We start from the raw sequence: 4,651 nt of genomic DNA on the forward strand, positions 1-4,651 counted from the left end.
TTTTTATTTTTGTTTCTTTGACTTTCTTCATGAGTAACTAAATCCTATAAACTTAGGGTTTAGATGAAACCATGGGGAAGGAAAAAGGTTTTTAATTAAATTTAATGGTATGGAATTAATGGTTTATAATTGTTGCATACCAATCATTCATGCCATTGGCTTTCCCCTTTCGTATGAGTGATTGTTATGAACATTATAAATATTTATATAGCCTTTAAAATTGGAGTGTGTCTTTGATAAATTACTTATGGGCAATGACATCCATTGATCTTATTTCCCATAGACTAATTATCAAATATACAATTCAATACACAAAAATTATTTTAATTAATTAATCTAATCTAAGCTCATGGTGGATTCTAACCCTAAGTACTCTTTTATATTGAATTAAAGGTTTTACAATATTTCAATTTACTTTTGCAATTTTTCAATTTACTTAAGCCCTTAGAATTTGATTTTCTAATTAAATTAGATGAGTAGTCAATAGAGATCATTAAAATTTGGTACACTTTGCCTAAATTAGGATTTTAAATAAAAAATATCTTAGTTGAATTTGATTCTTAGATTGAATAGAATATACGCTTATATATAGTGTTGGCTCCGAGGTCAAGTCCACGGAAATCCTGAGATTTTGCCAGGCAACATTATATCATAGCTAGTATTCTAATCAGTACAAGAATAGGATTGACAACTAGATTTATCTTCCCTGAGTTCGACCCGTATTTACACGATCCGTGCACTTGCGGTTATTTAATTTCCCAATCAAGTTTTTGGCGCCGCTGCCGGGGAAGAGAGTTGCATTAGAATCTTAATTATTCAAAGTGTTAGATTAGTAGTTATTTTTAGTTTAGTTATAATTTTGGTTTCTTGCCTATCCATCTCTCTTACTTGGTTTTCTTGTGTTTATGACCGTAGGTTGGGTACGGAACTCGGCCAATCGACTAGAAAGAGCAAACCGGTTAGAGACAGCGGAAAACATCGAACCAAATCCAAATCAAGTAGTCATGGCGGAAGAACAAGAGCCGCCAAAGAGTTTACGCGATCGCTTCTATCCGGCCCGAACCGCGCAACCTTCTTGCATTAGATTGCCGATTGCACAGGGCAATAATTTTGAGCTAAAATCGCAATTTATCTCTTTGCTTCCTCATTTTCATGGCCTCCCTTCGGAGGATGCTTATTTATTTTTGCGTGAGTTTGAAGATGTATGTGCTTTGATTAAATTGCAACAACTTACCGATGATGCGGTAAAGTTGCGGTTTATTACATTTTCACTCAAGGATGGAGCCAAAAAGTGGCTCTATGGCTTACCAACGAACTCCATCACCACCTGGGACGAGTTCGCCGTCGCTTTCCTAAAAAAGTTTTTTCCATTACATAAAACTAATAAGCTTAGGAACGATATTTTACAATTCAAACAAAAGCCATTAGAGTCATTTTCTAAGTTTATGGAGAGGTTCAAAGACCTACTCCAAGAGTGTCCTCACCATGGAATTGATTTGTGGCACTTATGCCAAATTATTTATGAGGTAGATTACCAAACAAAGCAACTTCTTGAATCCATGTGTCCTAACGGTTTTACATCTTTCACGGATGAGGCCGCGGCATTGAACTTCTTACTTGATTTGGCGGAAAAAACAAGAGAGTGGGAATCCACTCAAGACAGTGAGAGAGCCACTTCAAGTAAGGGATTTCTAATAGAGGGTGCCATGGCAAAAGAGGACCATCTTGATAGCCTAATCAAAAGGCTAGAAGCAATAGTTGTCAAAGGACCCTCACAAGTCAATCAAATTGCACATAGTGTTCCCTTGTGTAATTGGTGTCAAGCCACGGACCATGTCATGGAAGAGTGTCCAACTCTTGCTAAATTTGGTAATTCTAATGAGAATGTGAGTGCTCTTTATGCTAATAATCCTTATTCTAGCACTTATAATCAGGGATGGAGAAATCATCCCAACTTTTCATGGAGTCAAAGTGGGCCATCTAATTTCCAGGGCCAAGGCCAATTCGGCCAACCTAGGCCCACCTTCCCTCCCACTTTTGTTCGGCCATCCTCTTCCCCTCCTACTTTTCAAAACCTCATGATTAATAATGTTTCAAATCAGCAACCGCCGGGTTTTCAAAAACAAGGAGAGTCGGCACGCATAGCTTCCTTAGAAAAAAGCATAGAACTTCTCACTAGCACTTTCATGACAAGCCAACACAACATGGAGAAGCAAATCTCCCAACTTGCCATGACGTTGCATGAGAGGGAAAAGGGGAAGATGCCAAGTCAACCCGTTCCTAATCCGAGGAACGTGAATATGAATGTGAATCAACAGGTACCGCCAAATCAGTTGAATGCCATTCAACCAATTTTGCCGCCGCAAGACCCCTCCAATGAATGTAATGCTGTATATGCTTTAAGGAGTGGTAGAGATTACCACAAGGAGGAGGTCAGATCTGAACCTTCTAAAAATGTGCAAGATCTTCCAAAGGAGGTAAGTGAAGAACTTTCCTCCACAAGCTCAGAAGAGGAGCCCAAACAGGTAAGTCCAGAAGAGGTAACTTCTCCCCCTGCACGAGATTTCATTCCTAAAGCTCATTTTCCAAGGAGACTTGCTACTAATGAAAAGGTAGATCAAATTGATAAAATTTTAAATGTTTTTAAACAAGTGCAAATTAACATTCCTTTATTAGATGCGATTTCTCAGGTTCCTACTTATGCCAAAGTGTTGAAAGATTTGTGCACACAAAAGCGCACAACTAATGTGCCCAAGAAAGCTTTCTTGGCCGCAAATATAAGTTCCATCTTGTCTCAACAAATGGTGGCTAAGTATAAGGATCCAGGATGTCCTACTATTTCTTGCACTATTGGTAACACAAATATTGAACATGCTCTTTTGGATTTGGGTGCAAGTGTAAATCTCTTGCCTTTTTCTGTATTTAAGCAACTAGGGTTAGGAGACCTCAAACCAACCACCATCACTCTTCAATTGGCGGATAGATCAATTAAAACACCCAAAGGAATGGTTGAGGATGTGTTAGTTAAAGTAGGTGATTTTTTATTTCCCGTAGATTTTGTTGTGTTAGATACCGAGCCTGTTGCTAATATCAAGGATCAAATTCCTATCATCCTTGGTAGGCCGTTCCTTGCCACTAGCAACGCTCTAATTAATTGTAGAAATGGATTAATGAAATTGTCTTTTGGAAACACATCGGTTGATTTTAATGTCTTTAGATTGAGTAAGCAACCAAATTTTCATGAAGAAATCAATATGTTGCATTCCTTTCCTGACGATATTGTTTCTAATTTTGAAATTGCTTTTGATGCAGGATTCCAAGAATGCTTGGACGAACTAGGAAATGATGGGGATGATTTCTTCTCCAAAGCTTTTGCCATCCAAAACGTGGAGCCTGTTGGACCACTCGCAACATCTCTTCCAAAGACATCAATCGAAGAAGCGCCACAGTTGGAGTTGAAGCCCTTGCCTTCTCATTTACGTTATGCATTTTTGGGTGATAATTGTACTTTGCCTGTAATAATTGCTGCGGACCTAACCTCCCCTCAAGAGGAGGAACTCATTAAATTGCTAAAAGATAACAAGGAAGCCATAGGTTGGACAATGGCCGACATCAAAGGAATTAGCCCTTCAATTGTGCAACATCACATCCATCTCGTTGAGGGTGCCAAACCTTCAAGGGAACATCAAAGAAGGGCTAATCCTGTGGTGAAGGAAGCCATCCAAAAAGAAATTTTTAAATGGTTAGATAATGGGATAATTTATCCCATCTCGGATAGCCAATGGGTGAGTCCCGTCCAAGTAGTGCCTAAGAAGTCGGGAGTTACTGTTATACAATCCGCCACCAATGAACTTATTCCTACTCGTATTCAAACAGGGTGGCGGGTTTGTATTGACTACCGAAAGCTTAATGCTGCTACTTGGAAGGATCACTTTCCTTTGCCTTTTATTGATCAAATGTTAGAAAGGTTAGCGGGTCATGAGTATTATTGCTTTCTTGATAGATATTCCGGTTACAACCAAATTCCCATAGCTCCTGAAGATCAAGAGAAAACGACATTCACATGCCCCTTTGGAACGTTTGCTTATAGACGCATGCCTTTTGGGTTATGCAATGCACCGGCAACTTTCCAAAGATGCATGATGAGTATCTTTTCTGACATGGTGGAGACCTTCTTAGAGGTTTTTATGGATGATTTTTCTATTCATGGCTCCACCTATGCCGAATGTTTACATCAATTAAAATTGGTCTTAGAAAGGAGTAGAGAAAAGAACCTTGTCCTCAATTGGGAGAAGTGTCATTTTATGGTAAAAGAGGGCATCGTTCTAGGACATGTGATTTCTAAAGAGGGAATTAAGGTTGATAAAGCCAAGGTGGATCTCATTGTCCATCTTCCACCGCCCAAAAGTGTGAAGGATATTCGATCATTTTTGAGCCATGCGGGCTTTTACCGGCGTTTTATAAAAGATTTTTCTAAAATTGCTAGGCCTCTAACCAACTTGTTAGCAAAAGATCAAAAATTTGAGTTTTCCAAAGAATGCTTCGATTCTTTTGAGTGTTTGAAAAAGGAGTTAACTACGGCTCCCATCATTCAAGCACCTAATTGGACCGAACCGTTTGAAATTATGTGTGATGCTTCCGACTTTGCAAT

General features: G+C 38.9%; 1 non-coding gene across 1 annotated transcript; it reads right to left on the minus strand.

Moving 5' to 3' along the window:
- Positions 1–1,385: 1,385 nt before the first annotated feature.
- On the minus strand, positions 1,386–1,492 carry LOC143891515 (small nucleolar RNA R71). The gene has a single exon (XR_013255391.1). It is a non-coding gene; the product is annotated as a small nucleolar RNA R71 (small nucleolar RNA).
- Between the last annotated feature and the right edge of the window lie 3,159 nt (positions 1,493–4,651).

Source organism: Tasmannia lanceolata, unplaced genomic scaffold (genome assembly GCF_043159265.1).
Source record: "Tasmannia lanceolata isolate RefF3 unplaced genomic scaffold, GAP_Taslan_0.1 ptg000013l, whole genome shotgun sequence".
Classification (NCBI taxonomy): domain Eukaryota; kingdom Viridiplantae; phylum Streptophyta; class Magnoliopsida; order Canellales; family Winteraceae; genus Tasmannia; species Tasmannia lanceolata.